The sequence below is a fragment of the Prosopis cineraria genome, unplaced genomic scaffold, assembly GCF_029017545.1.
Source record: "Prosopis cineraria cultivar Desert tree isolate PC_DT_omini unplaced genomic scaffold, ASM2901754v1 PC7, whole genome shotgun sequence".
Classification (NCBI taxonomy): Eukaryota; Viridiplantae; Streptophyta; class Magnoliopsida; order Fabales; family Fabaceae; genus Prosopis; species Prosopis cineraria.
Genome location: NW_026555338.1, coordinates 10,687,418 through 10,705,009, shown reverse-complemented (window position 1 = coordinate 10,705,009; position 17,592 = coordinate 10,687,418).

Sequence of the window (17,592 nt, the reverse complement as noted above, 5' to 3'; positions counted from 1 at the left end):
TAATCTTGTGATGTTACTGTTTTAGTTGTTGAGTAGCTTGACATAAACTTGTGATTACTTGATTCCTTGTCTTAGCCGTGGCATTCGAGGGAGAGTTTTGAGCAAATCAATTGGCTAATTTTTACACCAATTAGTTAATTGAACTAGGGACTTTAATCTAAGACCTACAGAAATTAGCTAATTAGATTAATTGGCTTAAGATAATTTTCTTAAATCAAGACAGCTTTAGTCAAGAGGAAAGGAAAGCTAAGCTTAGTATAATCATGAGAAGATAATGAGTCCAAAATTAACTAATCGCTAGGGTTCCACTCTTGTGAAAAGGAAAGTTCATTTTACTCACTTTATTTAGCATTTTATTTACTTGCATATTAGGTAATTAGTTTTGATAATTAGGTAACTAAATTCCTATAACTTTGGGTGATTTATTCTACTAGATAACTTTTAATTAGATTAAGACCATTCCTTGGAAGATGACCTAGGGTTGACCTTGTAACATCCCGAAATTTTAAGACTCAGATTTATAAAAATAAAATAAAATAAAATATCTATAATTAAATTAAAATTTAGAATAATTTGATAGAGGTTCAGAGTTTAAATTTTACTAAGTAAAAGTTTAGTTTTCTTTGATTTTTAACTATGGGAAAAATTACCAAAGTTGACCCGGGCTTTTGTGCAATAATAAAAAATGTTGGGTCCTTTCTTGTAATTTGCCCCAAAATGTTTTAGCATCAGTTTTAAAGAGCAAAACAGACCAGAAACACAGAGAAAATGAGCAAGGAAAGAAACGCACAAACGGGAGAGAGAGAGAGAGAGAGAGAGAGAGGAAGAAGAGAAGAGAAAGGGAGGGAGTTAGGCTTGGATCTAGGAGTCTTTGCGACCGTTGCGAGCTCGGCTACATGATAGGTAAACTCCCTACTTCAATCCTCTTCTCTTTCTCTTGATTTTCTTTCAATTTTTGGAAGAGGAAATTTTTGGATTTTGATCCCAAAGGCTTTATTCTTGTAAGCTTTTGTTTCTTTGGATCCTAGGGAGCATGTTTTGAGTTTCTATATAGTGATCTAATGTTTTGAGTGGATAATTGGATGAAAAGAGGTGTTTTGGGCACAAAATAAACCTTGAGAAATTGGGTTTTTGCTCTTCAATGGTTTAAGCTTATTGATTTAGTTATAATTTTTCTATTTGAGCCCAATAAGATTTAAATTAAGGTTTGGTTTTCATTATAAGGGCTAATGGTAAAAGTTGGTGACACTAAGTGAAGGTTTTTAATTGATAAAAAATTATATAAATTGAAAATTAGCCTAATGATGGCTAAGAAATGGTTTTGGTGGTTAAGTGATACTATGTGAATGTTTGGTTTAATATATGGACCATTAGGGTGGATTATGACTCATTGACCCAAGTTGTGTGGTATGAGTTATAGTCTTCATTAATGCTATTTGTCATGATAAGTGATGTGGATCACTTATATGTTATAGGAAATTGTTGGTGGAACTTATTGTGAAGTAAGGAACAAGCCGAGCCCTATTTTGTACAAGGGAAACCCTTTGGGTACCAAAGGGTTGAGGTAACAGGGGAAATTTATATTTTTTTATTACTCTGTTTTAGCTATTTTTGAATAAATATTACTAGCTATCATGCATTACATGTTTTAAAAGATTAAATGTGCTTTATAAGGGTTATGGGGTACTAATTTGATTATAGTGCAAATATGTTTTCTAATTGTTTAATAACAATGTTTTTATGGAAACGAGATTTGTTTACATGCATTTTAATCATAAGGAATAGAAGTTGCACTTAAGGAAGTGTACCTAAGTAAGGTACCTTAGATAGGCTAAGGAATCGTTTAAGGTTTAGGGAGATTTATAAATGTTATACTACCTTAGAGTGTGAATGGTCAATACTCAGGAAAGGTAGACAAGAGTAAAAGGCATGATCTCGGTGGGAGTTCACCAATGAGAAGGTGTGGATTTTTGATATTCTATGGCACACTGTCAGTACTCAGTGTTGTCTTACGTATTGTGGGCTCAGTGCACTAAAGTGGTTAGTGTATTGAGTGTTCGACACCTCTCAGTGGGGGAGGGAATCGACATATGAAGTGTGAGGTTGAGTGCCTAGGCCAAGGTAGCCCTCACATGGAGAGTAAGTCGGGCTGGCTCTGGGAGGGAGTTAGCTTTGACTGCTCAGGATTCACGTCGAAGGGGCATAGGCGGTTCGGTGGATTAGATCATGCCTTAGATTATGTTTTGTGCCTGTGGAGGTACAAGTAGGTATAAGGTTTACCTGCGAGTTAAAGAGTGCCAGGGGGCATTCTGTTGGTCATGAAAGGCCATACCGGCCTAGGTCATGCATTCATGCATTTTAAATGGCTAAATTATATACTATGTTGAATTTATTATTCGTTTATTTGATTATGGCTTACTTTGTAATAATCAATGTAGATTTCGCTGTTACTGAGACTGTGGTTGTCTCACCCCTTTCTTTTCAATATTCTAGGTCCAGGCGAAGGATCCAGTGGTGGACGGGGAAAGGAGCAAAGCTAGGGGTTTGCTTGTGATTTGTAAAGAACTGCAACCCCTTTCTTTTGAGCAAATATATTGTAATGTATTTAAGATTAGGGTGCCAGTAGGATATGATTATGTATGTGTGTGTGAATATGTGTGGATTGTGTGCTTGTGTATGAATTTTTGTCTGTTTGCAGACTTGTGGCTAGGAAACTTGGTTATGGTGTGTGGTTTTGATGGATTTACTTAGTAGACCAAGTTTCTATTACAAGCAGATCTTTATTTTGATATATATGTGATTTTATAAGCAAATGCAAAGTGGTTGCATTGCAAATGGTGTGCTATGGGCAAACATACACCTTGGATAGAGAGAGTGGCGTGGGCCCCACAAGGAGCTCTGAGCCAAGTGAAAATGTTTAGCATATGTATTTATATAAATACATGGTATTTGGATTGATTTGTGACCACTCTTGTATGATTTGTGCATTTTGGGGGTTTAGGGTCCATTTTGGAAATGGCACCCGGGTGGTCAAATTTTGATGTATGGGGGTTTTTCATCATTTGAATGTTCTATCAGGTGTTTTTAGTCTTATTTGACGTGTCCAAAGTGTTCCCACAGGTTTGTGACCATTAGGATGAGATTTGGACAATTTTGAAAATGGTTTTTACCAAAAAGCTGCACTTTTGCATCCGGGTGTCCAAATCTTAATCCGACCGTTGGATTTCTCTAAAATTTGGGTCACAAGTAAAATTTTATAAGCTTCGTGTGGGCTTTGGAATCATGTCGATCGGATATCGGATGGAGAGAAACACGCACTCCAGAATTTGGTCTGGAGGTGCTGTCATGACAGCATTTAATTGCTGTCATGACAGCTACAGTAGTTATTTGTAACCTGCACAAAATTCAATCCGTCTTGGATCTTTTCAAAATTTAGTATGCTAATAATTATTCTTAAAAAGTGACATGTGGGCTTTGGAATCACTCCGATCGGAGGTCAGATGATGAAATGGTGCACTCCGGAAGTTGGTCCGGAAGTGCTGTCATGACAGCTTTTTAGCTGTCATGACAGCAAAATTGACAAATTTTTAACATGTCTAATTTTAATCCGACCGTTGGATCTTTTTGAAATTTGGTACACTTATTACCCTTTGAATGTGACGTGTGAGCTTTAAAATTTCTTCAATCGGAGATCGAAAAACAGAACGGTGCCTCCCTGAAGTTGACTCAGGAGGGCTAATGCTGTCATGACAGCATATTTTTACCCTTTCTTTCGTCTAACTTGCTTCGTGCGCTATAGGTAGAACCTATAAAATTTTTAAAGGTTTTAAATGTTTCTTTGCAATTGTATTTGCTTAGTGATTTAAATGGTTTGTTCCTAAGTTGGTTTTAGGATTAATTCCTTAACCACACTTATTTTATTGAATTGTGTGATTTTTGGATAACACTCGGGGCAAGTGTTACATTTGGTATTTTTTAGGTTTATGATTCCTTTTTCCTACTTGGCACCTTAAATAAATTACTTTTTTGCTCTTTCTTCTACCACTAACCTGGACTAATATGTTTTTCTTTCTCTGGCTTGTTCCTTTAGGAGGGGAGAAAGGTCCGTACGCTTGTGGCCGTACAACCTTTCAGTTCTAATATGGCTCGAAGGGGAAGGGGTAGATCGAGGAATGAGGAACGACCACCACCTCTACCTCCTCCACCTTCGCCTCCGCCTCTACTCCACCTCCACCACCACAACACAGGGGACGGATGCAGTCATGGCTAGGCTGCTTGAAGTTATGGTGGATATACAGCAAAATCTTAGAAGTCATACTGTTCCAGATCAGCATGTTGACCTAAGTGCTGGGCAGGGATCTTCTAGTACTATGGGAGCTCATGCACCAGTTGCTAATAATCGAGAGGATGACATATCCGAACCTTGGAAGGAATTCTCTCGCTCTAATCCGACCACATATGATGGTAGTATGCTTGATGGGAAAGCTGAGGAGTGGTTGGATCGGATGGAGCAATTATTTACTGTTGTGAGGTGTACATCTGAGTAGAGGGTTTATCTGGCTACGATGCAGCTTGTTGGTGAAGCCAAGCATTGGTGGGATTCTGTTAAGCCATAGATGGAAGATCTATGTCTTGGGCTGAATTTAAAGAAAGATTTTATGATTTTCACTTTCCACCAGCTTTCAGAGATGAGAAAGAGGCAGAGTTTCATGCATTTCAGTAAGGGGACTTAGACGAGGAGACTTTTATGAGAAAATTCAATCAGCTGTCTAAGTTCTCAACATATCTGAAGGCTTCTAATGATAGTAAGTGGAAAGCAAAGAGGTTATTAGAAAAGATGAGGCCAGAATACCGCCAGCAGCTATCTTTGTTAGGCAAGTCGACATATGATGAGATGTGCAATCGTCTGAGGATTGCCACTCGCCGAGGCCGAGACACAGAGAGTAGCCGGAGTAGGGATACACGAGGTCGATTTTCTTTTGGGTTGGCTCCTACTGGTGGTGTATCTAAGAGAATGGGTTTTAGCTCTGGTTCTTCTTCTAGTGGCTCCTTTAGAATCAGGTCTTCTTCTGCTTCTGGTAATCGAAATTTAAATAGGGGTTCAAGATTTCAAGGTAATCGGGGTGGTAATATGAGATCTGGGGGTTCTCGTTTCTCTGGGAATGCTCCAGCACGTTCTTCACAAACCAGTCAAGCCCCAATTCTAAGCACAGCGAGGTCACCTTGCAATAGATGTGGTAGGGTTCATTTTGGTCACTGCTTTGCTTGCTACAAGTATGGAAAGTTAGGCCATTTGATCTGTGACTGCCCTGATTTACATGAGAGCTTGGACCGAAGGAACGTGATTCCTGGTAAAGTGTATACAATATCTCAGGAGGAGGCTAGGAAGTCATCGAATCTAATCACTGGTATGGTTTCTATTTGTGGCCTCGATTTAAAAGCTTTGTTTGATTGTGGTGCGACACATTCTTTTATTTCTGCCGAGCGCTTAGATAGAATGGCTATGCCTGTTAACCAGTTGCCCCATGATATAGAAGTTTCCTCTACTTCTGGTTTGGTTGGTCGATCCAGTGTGGTGTGTAGGACTAAGATGACTTTTAATGGGCGATCGACTTGGGTGAATATGATCAAATTACCTATGCAAGGGATTGATTTAATTATTAGTATGGATTGGTTGACAGCTTATGGTGCTGTCTTAGATTGTGTGGCTAAGACAGTGACTTTGGTAGAAGTATCGGAGGTGATCGAGGAATACCCTGGTCATTCTTGTTTTCTTTCTTCTTTGCAAGTTGAAAGGTTGATTGAGCAGGGTTGTGTGGCTTACGTGGTAGTGCTCGCTACCCAAGGGTCTGAGACAGGTATAGTGGATGAAATTGAGGTTGTTAGGGAGTTCCCAGAGGTGTTTTCTGAGAATGTATCAGGATTACCTCCAGAACGTGAGGTTGAATTCTAGATTGACCTGGTACCGGGGACTCAGCCAATTTCAAAGGCTCCCTATAGAATGGCTCCTTCAGAGTTAGTTGAGTTGAAAAAGCAACTTGAGGAGCTGTTAGATAAGGGATTTATTAGACCTAGTGTTTCTCCTTAGGGATCTCCTGTCTTATTTGTGAAGAAGAAGGATAGTAGTTTGAGATTGTGTATCGATTACAGGTAGTTGAATAAGGTTACGGTGAAGAACAAGTACCCACTACCTCACATCGATGATCTCTTAGATCAGTTGGTTGGTGCCACAATTTTCTCTAAGATTGATTTACGTTCAGGGTACCATCAGCTGAGGGTTAGTGAGAAGGATGTGGCAAAGACTGCTTTCAGGACTCAATATGGTCATTATGAGTTTTTGGTTATGCCATTCGGGCTGACTAATGTGCCTGCAGTTTTCATGGACTATATGAACCGCATTTTTCGACCTTTCTTGGATCAGTTTGTGGTAGTTTTTATTGACAATATACTGATCTACTCTAAAGATGAGGAGCAGCATGCCAGACACTTGAGGACTGTCCTAAGGTTTCTGCGAGATCATAAGCTATATGCCAAGCTCAGTAAGTGCGAGTTTTGGATGAGAGAGGTTAGGTTCTTGGGACATATCGTATCGAAAAATGGTATTGCAGTTGATCCATATAAGGTTGAAGCAATCATGCAATGGGAGAGACTAAAATTGATAACTGAGATCTATAGTTTTCTGGGATTAGCAGGTTACTACCGGCGTTTTATCAAAGATTTCTCTCAGATTTCTATGCCTTTGACTAGACTCACAAGGAAGGATAGGCCATTTATCTGGGATGATAAGTACGAGACAGCTTTTCTTGAGTTGAAAGAAAGGTTAACAACAGCTCCAGTGTTGGTGATTTCGAATCCTCAAAAGCCCTATGATGTGTATATCGATGCCTCTCATAAGGGTCTTGGTTGTGTTCTAATGCAAGATGAGAGAGCAGTGGCATATGCATCTAGACAACTTAGACCGCATGAGGAGAATTATCCAACACATGATCTCAAGTTGGCTGCGATGGTCTTTGTGTTAAAGATCTGGCATCATTATCTTTATGGAACAGAGTTCAGGGTCATGAGCGACCATAAAAGTATCAAGTACCTGGTGGATCAAAAAGAGCTGAACATGAGACAAAGACGTTGGATGGAGTTTCTTAAAGATTATAATTTTAAATTTAAGTATCATTCGGGGAAAGCAAATGTGGTAGCAAATGCTCTTAGTCGCAAGACCTTACATGTAGCCTATTTAATGGTTCGGGAGCATAGATTGATGGAATCTTTGGTTGAAACTTCTTTGAGTATGACTAAGTTCTCTTTGAATGGTCTTAATACTATGGTTATTTCTAATGAATTTTGGAAAGAGATACGAGATGCTCAGCTTCAAGATTCGATTTTGTTAAAAATAAGTCAAGACATCGAGAATGGTAAGATAATGGACTATTGGTTTAGTGATGATGGGTATGTGGTTTTTAAGGATAGGGTGTGTATTCCTAACAATGAGTCTATTCGGAAGAAATTGTTGGATGAGGCACATCGAAGTAGCTACACCCTTCATCCCGGTGCTACTAAGATGTATCATGACATGCAGCGTCATTGGTGGTGGCCAGGCATGAAAAAGGATGTCACAGAGTATGTTAGTAAGTGTTTGACCTGTCAGAAGGTCAAGATAGAGCACCAAAAGCCATCGGGGTTATTACAGCCTTGGGAGATTCCTAAATGGAAATGGGAGAGTATTTCAATGGATTTTGTATCTGGTTTGCCGAGGACCCAAGCTAGTTTTGACTCTATCTGGGTAATTGTAGATCGTTTGACTAAGTCAGTACATTTCTTACCGATCAAGACCACCTATACGGTTGATAGGTATGTTGAGATCTACATTAAGGAGATTGTGCGACTACATGGGGTACCGAGGGATATTGTTTCAGACCGTGATCCTCAGTTTATATCGAATTTATGGCAAGCTATGCAAAGGGCTATGGGCACAGATCTGAAGTTCAGTACGTCTTATCATCCACAAACAGATGGACAAACTAAGCAGACGATCCAGACATTAGACGATATGTTGAGGTCGTGTGCCCTAGAGCTTCAGGGAAGCTGGGATAAGCATTTACCTCTGGCAGAGTTTGCTTATAATAACAATTATCATGCCAGTATTCAAATGGCTCCTTATGAAGCATTGTATGGAAGACGGTGCAGATCGCCTCTTTATTGGTATGAGTTGAGTGAGAGGACAATAATGGGACCAGATGTGGTAGATGAGACCACAAAGAAAATCAAATTGATCCAACAAAAGCTTCTTACGGCGCAAAGTAGACAGAAAAGTTATGCAGATAATCGTCATAAAGATCTATCTTTTAAGGTTGGGGATCATGTCTTTCTCAAGGTTTCCCCATTGACGGGCGTTGGACGCTCAATTCAGGCTAAAAAGTTATCTCCTCGATATATGGGTCCATTTGAGGTTTTGAAGAAAGTTGGGCCGGTGGCTTATCAGTTGGCATTGCCGCCTTGATTAGCGGGTCTACACAACGTGTTTCATGTGTCACAGCTGAAGAAGTACCAGCCAGACCCGTCGCATGTGATAAAACTTTAGGAGGTTGCAATTCAAGAGAATTTAACCTACCGAACTGAACCAGATTGTATTGTGGATGCTAAGGATAAGCAGCTCAGAAATAAGATAATCTGGTTGGTAAAAGTGATTTGGAAAGGGACAGCTCCGGGAGATGCAACCTGGGCGACTGAGGATCAAATGAGAAAGGAATATCCACTGTTGTTTCCCTAGGTATGTTTATCTCTTTGGTTCATGTATTAGCTTGGATTTTGGGGACAAAATCCTTTTTAAAGGAGGGGAGAATGTAACATCCCGAAATTTTAACACTCAGATTTATAAAATAAAATAAAATAAAATATCTATAATTAAATTAAAATTTAGAATAATTTGATAGATGTCCAAAGTTTGAATTTTACTAAGCAAAAGTTTAGTTTTATTTGATTTTTAACTATGGAAAAAATTACCAAAGTTGACCCGGGCTTTTGTGCAATAATAAAAAATGTTGGGTCCTTTCTTGTAATTTGCCCCAAAATGTTTTAGCATCAGTTTTAAAGAGCAAAACAGACCAGAAATGCAGAGAAAATGAACAAGGAAAGAAATGCACAAACGGAGAGAGAGAGAGAGGAAGAAGAGAGGAGAAAGGGAGGGAGTTAGGCTTGGATCTAGGAGTCTTTGCGACCGTTACGAGTTCGGCTACACGATAGGTAAACTCCCTACTTTAATTCTCTTCTCTTTCTCTTGATTTTCTTCAATTTTTGGAAGAGAAAATTTTTGGATTTTGATCCCAAAGGCTTTATTCTTGTAAGCTTTTATTTCTTTGGATCCTAGGGAGCATGTTTTGAGTTTCTATATAGTGATCTAATATTTTGAGTGGATAATTAGATGAAAAGAGGTGTTTTGGGCACAAAATAAACCTTGAGAAATTGGGTTTTTACTCTTCAATGGTTTAAGCTTATTGATTTAGTTATAATTTTTCTATTTGAGCCCAATAAGATTTAAATTAAGGTTTGGTTTTCAGTCTAAGGGCTAATGGTGAAAGTTGGTGACACTAAGTGAAGGTTTTTAATTGATAAAAAATTATATAAATTGAAAATTAGCCTAATGATGGCTAATAAATGGTTTTGGTGGTTAAGTGATACTATGTGAATGTTTAGTTTAATATATGGACCATTAAGGTGGATTATGACTCATTGACCCAAGTTGTGTGGTATGAGTCTCTTCATTAATGCTATTTGTCATGATAAGTGATGTGGATCACTTATATGTTATAGGAAATTGTTGGTGGAACTTATTGAGAAGTAAGGAACAAGCCGAGCCCTATTTTATACAAGGGGAACCCTTTTGATACCAAAGGGTTGAGGTAACAGGGGAAATTTATATTTTTTATTACTCTGTTTTAGCTATTTTTGAATAAATATTACTAGCTATCATGCATTACATGTTTTAAAAGATTAAATGTTTTTATAAGGGGTTATGGGGTACTAATTTGATTATAGTGCAAATATGTTTTCTAATTGTTTAATAACAATGTTTTTATGGAAACGAGATTTGTTTACATGCATTTTAATTATAAGGAATAGAAGTTGCACTTAAGGAAATGTAACTAAGTAAGGTGATAGGAAATTAGTCGCTTATCCTCAAAATTACACTAAAGCTAACCCTAATGCAATATAGGGCCAACCCTAGGTCATCTCCCAAGGAATGGTTTTAAGTCTAATTGAAAGTTATCTAGTGAAATAAATCAACCAAAGTTTGTAGGAATTTAGTTATCTAGCTAATTATCTAAACTAATTACCTAATATGCAAGTAATTAAAATGCTAGTGAAAGTGAGTGAAATGAACTTCCCTTTTTACAATAATGGAACCCTAGAGATTAGTTGATTTTGGACTCATTATCTTCTCATGATTAGGCTAAGTTTAGCTTCCCTTTCCTCTTGACTAAAGCTGTCATGACTTAAGAAAATTATCCTAAGCCAATTAACCTAATTAGCTAACCTCCCTAGGTCTTAGATTAAAGTCCCTAGTTCAATTAACCAATTGGTGAAGACATTAGCCAAGTGATTCACTCAAAATCCTCTCTCAACAGCCATGGTCAAACACATAAATTGAGCAACCACAAGATTATGTCAAGCTACTCAACAACACAAGCATTAACACCACAAGATTATGCAATATTAACACAAGAAATTCACTAATTGAAAAACACAAGATTATGTGCCAAACAAAGAGTGGCAAAATTCAGTCATGGCTGTCCAAGGAAGAAATTAAATGAAACAATCCTCTCTCTTTACATCAACATCAAATTCAAATTAGAATTTATAAGCTAAGATGATTAGACCCTAGATTAAGGAATCTAACCATCTAGTAAAAAGAGAAGAGGATAGGAAACAAAAGAACTTAGCCAATTTGAAGCTCAAGACTCATCCTCCATCTTCATCTCTCTAGGATTCCACAAAGAAACTTAGCCAATCTTCATCTTCAAGAACCCTAGTGATTGCTTGTGAAGGCCAAACTCCATAGCTCTTGAATGATGGAAATGAGCTTCAATCCTTGTGAAAATGGAAGGGATGGAACGAAAATGAAGAGAGGAGAAGAATGGTATGAGTTTTGTGGAGGTTTGGTGGCTGAAAATGGAGGTTAGGGTGCTGGAAAATGAAGAACAAAAGAGAGAAAATGAAGAACACTATGAACAAGAGAGAGAGAATGTGGAAGATGAATGAGATATGTGTTGGATCCCATTTGAGGCTTAAAATGGCGTGCTCCTTGGTGTCTCCCATCAGCTGAAGCTTAATTAAAATAAGGAAAAAGAAATTAAAATGTAAATGGGAGCCTTGTCACACTTGCAAGGTGGCAACTTCCTATTGGTTTGTAGATGATTCCAATGTGTGCCTAATTTCCCATGTGTCATCCACATCATTTTAGCTGATCTAATCCCTCAAAATAATCATAATTCACGTGCAAACCATCAGCCATTGTCCTCAAGGAGTGTTGACCTCAATTGCCCAATTGATGCACAAGTCACATGCCACCTATGTCACATAAATCACATAATTCAATTAAATAGCATATGATATAATAAAATCTAATTCATGTCCAGAATTAAATTCATAATTAGAAGGGAGAATTTATTAAATTAACCAAGTTTCAGGCTGCACAAAATTATATAAAAATTTTCACACAAAGGCAAACCAAAAACTAGGACAAACTAAGACACTTAAGAAAGTGTTGACTTTTTTATTTAATTACTCCCAAACTAAAATGAATTTTAAAAATATAATTTCACCATTCATCAACTGGACATAAAATGCACTTTGTCAATTTTTCTTGTACATTTTCTCAAAAGTTCATTTTTTGGACCAAAATGCCCCTAGTGCACTGATCTTAGAAACTTAGGCAAAGTTCCAAATCTAATGCAATGTGTGCACTTGAAGGTGATAAATCATTAATAAAATGGTCCTAATTGACAAATAAAAGTGGGTAACAAATGTGTTCTATCAATTCCCCCACACTTAGCTTTTGCACTCCGGGCAAAATCAAGTGAAAAAGGTCCCAAAAGAAACTATAAGACAAAGAAATAAGAGAAAAACATTGTTTCAAGTCACTAAAATACTAGCTCATGAACTTCTACAAATTATCAATCAATGTGGCAATAATTACGAAAGAATTATGCACATCACAAACAAACCCTTACCAAGAATCAATGTCAAAGAGTAAGCCTCTCTAGGTTAAGTGTTTGCTCTCATCACTCAAAGTGTATAAGGTATTAAATTTCACTCAAAATTTCTTAGGATAAACCCTACTATGAATTTGTAACCCTTCTACATCTCCATCACTAAATAGCACTTGCAATCAAGAATCAAATGGACTTTATTAGGTTGTGATATAGGTAATGAAAGGATGTCTAAGAAATGCATGTATATAAAAAAAAATAGGGTTAGCATCAAAATAATGCTAAATCAAGATATATCCCCTTAATATGCAAAGCATAACCTAACTCAATTGAGTGAACACCTTAACACAATGAGGATGGAAAGAAATGATAAGAAATAATAAAACAAATGGAATGGATGAGCTAGGCAACTTTTTATTTTTATTTTTATTTTTTTTCTTTCTTTTCTTTTTTTTTTCTTCTTTTTTTTTCTTTTTCTAGCAACTTTATTTCTTTTCTTTTTGACTAATTTTTTTTTTTCAAATCTATCTTTGTTGTTTTTTTTTGGTTGCCCCTAACTCTTTGAAAACAATGGAAGTAATGGATAGAGAAATGATAATAGGCATCCACTCATTTGATCTAGGACATGCAATGAATATTAAAAAGACATATAAAAGTGTAACATGCATTCCTTGGGGAAAAATAGGGTGAATATTTTTTTTTTTAAGAATCAAACCAAAGGCTCAAAGTGGCTAACAAAGGATAATAAATAATAATAGGTTGGCTATTTGGCTCTTGGCTATTTTTTATGAATGCCATCTCTCATCTCCTATCAAACAAGTGCAAGATATATGGTCTTAATTAAGAAGTGAAACAAATTCTAGAGGGTAACATCACTAAGGAATTAATCACACATGAGTGTTTAGCCTCTTCCATGAATGGGTAATATGCCACTCTAATCCATTAATTCAAGGTAAAAGAATGTTCATTTCACACCTATTCAATCCTAAAAATTACCACATCTCAAGAATCAAAATATCCATTCAAGAGCTAGGTAATTAAAACCAAACAAACAAAACAAAATGTTTATTTCTCTCCCCCACACTTAAATCATGCATTGTCCTCAATGTATGTATAGACTAGTGATAAAATAAGGTGAGATCAATAATGAATGCATAACAAAAGTGTGGTGCAGATATTTTTTTTTTTCAAACTAAAACACAAAACAAAGAAGTCAAATAAAGCAAATAAACTCTAATTTTCCTACTAGGTTCATCTCCCCCACACTTGAACTATACCTATCATTAAATATATCAATTAAAGGAAGGTAAAAGCTCAAGGTTAGAGAGATACAACCTTATCATGGTGGTTCAAAAACATGTTGAGAGAAGTCCTCCTCCTTTTGAAGTGATTTGGCATCTTTGTAGAGCTTGCATAGGTGACCATTGATTTGCATAGTGGAACCCGTGGCTTTATTCAAGAGTTGCAAAACCCCATAGGGAAACACCTTGGTCACTAATATGGTCCCTCCCACTTAGACTTCAACTTGGCATGCTTATGAATAAACCTTGTTTGGAACAAGAGGACTTGATCTCCTTCTTGGAACTTTTTCCTCAAGATTAGCTTGTCATGAAGGATCCTTGTTTTCTCCTTATAGATTCTAGAAGACTCATAGGCATCCAACCTAAGCTCCTCAAGTTCTTGCATTTGAAGAAATCTCTCCTTAGCCGAAAGATGGAAATCCAAGTTTAGTTTCTTGATGGCCCAATAGGCCCTATGCTCTATCTCCACAGGGAGGTGGCAAGCCTTTCCATACACCAATCGAAAAGGAGACATGCCAATGGGAGTCTTATAAGCGGTCCGATAAGCCCACAAAGCATCCTCCAAGTGTAAAGACCAATCCTTCCTATTTGTGTTCACCACCTTGGTTAGGATTTTCTTGACTTCTCTATTTGATACTTCGGCTTGGCCATTAGTTTGGGGATGATATGGTGTAGAGATTTTGTGATGCACCCCATATTTAGCCAAGAGAGCCTTCATCATCTTATTGCAAAAGTGGGATCCTTGGTCACTTACCAAGGCCTTAGGAACTCCATACCTACAAAAAATATTAGATTTGAGAAACTTCAAAACAATCTTAGCATCACAAGTTCTAGTAGGAATGGCTTCAATCCACTTTGAAACATAATCAACACCAAGTAATATGTACTCAAAACTAAAGGATGGTGGAAAGGGACCCATGAAGTCAATGCCCCAAACATCAAAAATCTCACAAAATAAAATGGGTTGTTGAGGCATTTCATGTCTCTTACCCCAACTACTAACCTTTTGACATTTCAAGCATGCTTTACAAAATTCATAAGAGTCTTTAAACAAGCTAGGCCAATACAATCCACAATCTAAAACCTTCCTAGCTGTCTTATTTGAGCTAAAATGACCACCACATGCATGAGAGTGACAAAATTCAAGAACAGAAGGCACATCAACATCATCAACACACCTCCTAATCACTTTATCACTACAAATCTTCCACATCAAAGGTGGTTCCCAAATGTAAAATCTAGACTCTCTTTTCAATTTTTCAATGGCAAAACGTGAAGCACAAGGAGGCAAGACTCTACACTCAATATAGTTAGCAAAAGAGGCATACCATGGAGGCTTAGATGAAATGGCACACAATGCCTCATCAGGAAATGAATCACAAGGAATAGTAGGGTTAGAGTTTACCATAGTAGCTTTTAAATGAGGTAGTCTAGACAAATGATCCGCTACTTGATTGGTAGAACCACTCCTATCCCTTATCTCCACATCAAATTCTTGCATTAAGATCACCCATCGAATCAAGCGAGGCTTAGAATCTGTCTTCTTAAACAAGTACCTCACAGCAGCATGGTCAGTGTACACAACAACTTTAGAGTTAAGAAGATATGATCTAAATTTATCAAGTGCAAAAACAATAGCAAACAACTCTTTCTCAGTTGTGGTGTAATTAACCTGAGCTGAATCTAGGGTCCTAGATGCATAAGCAATCACATATGATAACTTGCCCTCTCTTTGACCAAGCATAGCTCCCACAGCAAAATTAGAAGCATCACATGACAACTCAAAAGGTAAAGACCAATTTGGGGCTTTAAGAATGGGAGGGGAAATGAGCATGCTTTTCAAAGTGTCAAAACTCCTTTTGCAAGCATCATCAAAAACAAAATCAACATCTTTTTGTAAGAGTTTAGACATAGGCAAAGCAATTTCACTAAACCCCTTTATAAATCTCCTATAAAAGCCTGCATGTCCCAAAAATGATCTCAAATCTTTCAAACAAACAGGATATGGCAAAGAAGCAATCACATCTACTTTGGCCTTATCCACCTCTATGCCATTGGAAGAAATCAAATGGCCTAAAACAATTCCTTTATCTACCATGAAATGGCATTTTTCAAAGTTAAGCACAAGCTTCTTTTCAATGCACCTACCAAGCACTTTATCTAAAGAATGCAAGCATGAATCAAAGGACTCACCATACACAGTAAAATCATCCATAAAGACTTCCATGCAATGTTCAATAAAATCACAAAATATGGACATCATGCATCTTTGAAAAGTACCAGGTGCATTGCAAAGACCAAAAGGCATCCTCCTATAGGCAAATGTACCAAAGGGGCATGTAAAGGTAGTCTTATCTTGGTCACTAGGAGCTATAGGAATCTGAAAATACCCACTAAACCCATCTAGGAAGCAATAATGGGACTTGGAAGCCAATCTCTCAAGCATTTGATCAATAAAAGGCAAAGGAAAATGGTCCTTCCTAGTCACATTATTGAGCTTCCTATAGTCTATGCACACTCTCCAAGCATTTTGAACTCTAGTTGGAACAAGCTCTCCTTTCTCATTTTTTACCACAGTAATCCCCCCTTTCTTAGGTACAACTTGGGTTGGAGACACCCACTCACTGTCAGCTATAGGATAGATGATCCCAGCACTAAGTAGCTTAACAACCTCTTTCTTTACCACATCTAAAATCAATGGGTTAAGTCTCCTTTGTGGTTGCCTAATGGGCTTAGCATTGTCCTCAAGAAAAATTTTATGTGTGCACACAATAGGGTCAATACCAGGAATGTCAGCCAAAGTCCAACCAATAGCATGTATGTTCTTTCTCAACACATCAAGTAATGCATTTTCTTCCTCAAGAGATAAAGAGTTAGAAATTATTACCGGAAGCTTCTCATTCTCAATGAGATATGCATACTTGAGATTGGATGGTAAAGGCTTCAACTCCAAGGTAGGTGGCTCTACACAAGAGGGAATGAGCTTCTTCAAGTCTAATTTGGTGGAATATTCCATGGTACTATCTTGTCTTTTAGGCTTCTCACTTGTTTTTGATTTCTCCTCTTCTTTCTTTACAGCCTCCCCCTTTTCTTGCAACTTGTCCTCAAGTGCTTGGACTTGAGCCACGGCCTCGACATGTGAAAGTGTAGAATTTTCCTCCAATAGCTTGGGAATCCTAAGAACATCAAGCTCGAGTGGAGAAAAACTCATAGATTCGGCCTTAATGGCTTTAGTACCTACAACACAAGAAGATATACCCTTCTCAAGCATTTCAAGATCAAGCATAGGAGATATTTTAAACAAATCATGAGAAGAAGTAGTTGCATCATTCAAGCATGCATCAATCTCTAAACAAATAGGACAACTACATCCATCAATACATGTAGTAGTAACAAGAGACAAATCATCATCAACATGTGAGAAAGAATCAAGCATGTGAGACTCACAAGCATCATGAAGCAATAACTCAATGGAACTTACACCTAACAAAGAATAATCCTCAAAAGGATGTTTCATTGCTTCATATATATTAAAAATAACATGATCCTCTCCACATTTCAAAATCAAACTACCTTTTTCCATGTCAATCAATGTACGGGCAGTCCTCATAAATGGCCTTCCTAAAATCAAAATATCATCCCCACTCCCTTCTTTTGACATATCAAGCACATAGAAATCCACAGGAAATAATAGACCTTTAACACAAACCAACAAGTCTTCTACTACTCCATGTGGTCTTCTAACACTTCTATCCGCTAATTGGCATATCATAGGTGTCTTATGCATGCAATCAAGACTCAAGGCATGATAAATTGAAAGAGGCATAACATTAATGGCTGCACCTAAGTCTATCAATGCATGAGAAAAATGTGTGTTGCCAATCTTGCATGGAATTGTGAAGGAACCGGGGTCCTCACATTTTATAGGGAGTTGAGGCTTCATGATAGCACTCACAGATGAGGGTAATTGTACCCTTGCATTAGGCCTAAATTTTCTTTTATTTGTACAACAATCTTTCAAAAATTTGGCATACTTAGGAAAGTTCTTAACTACATCCATCAAGGGTACATTAACATGAATCTTGTGG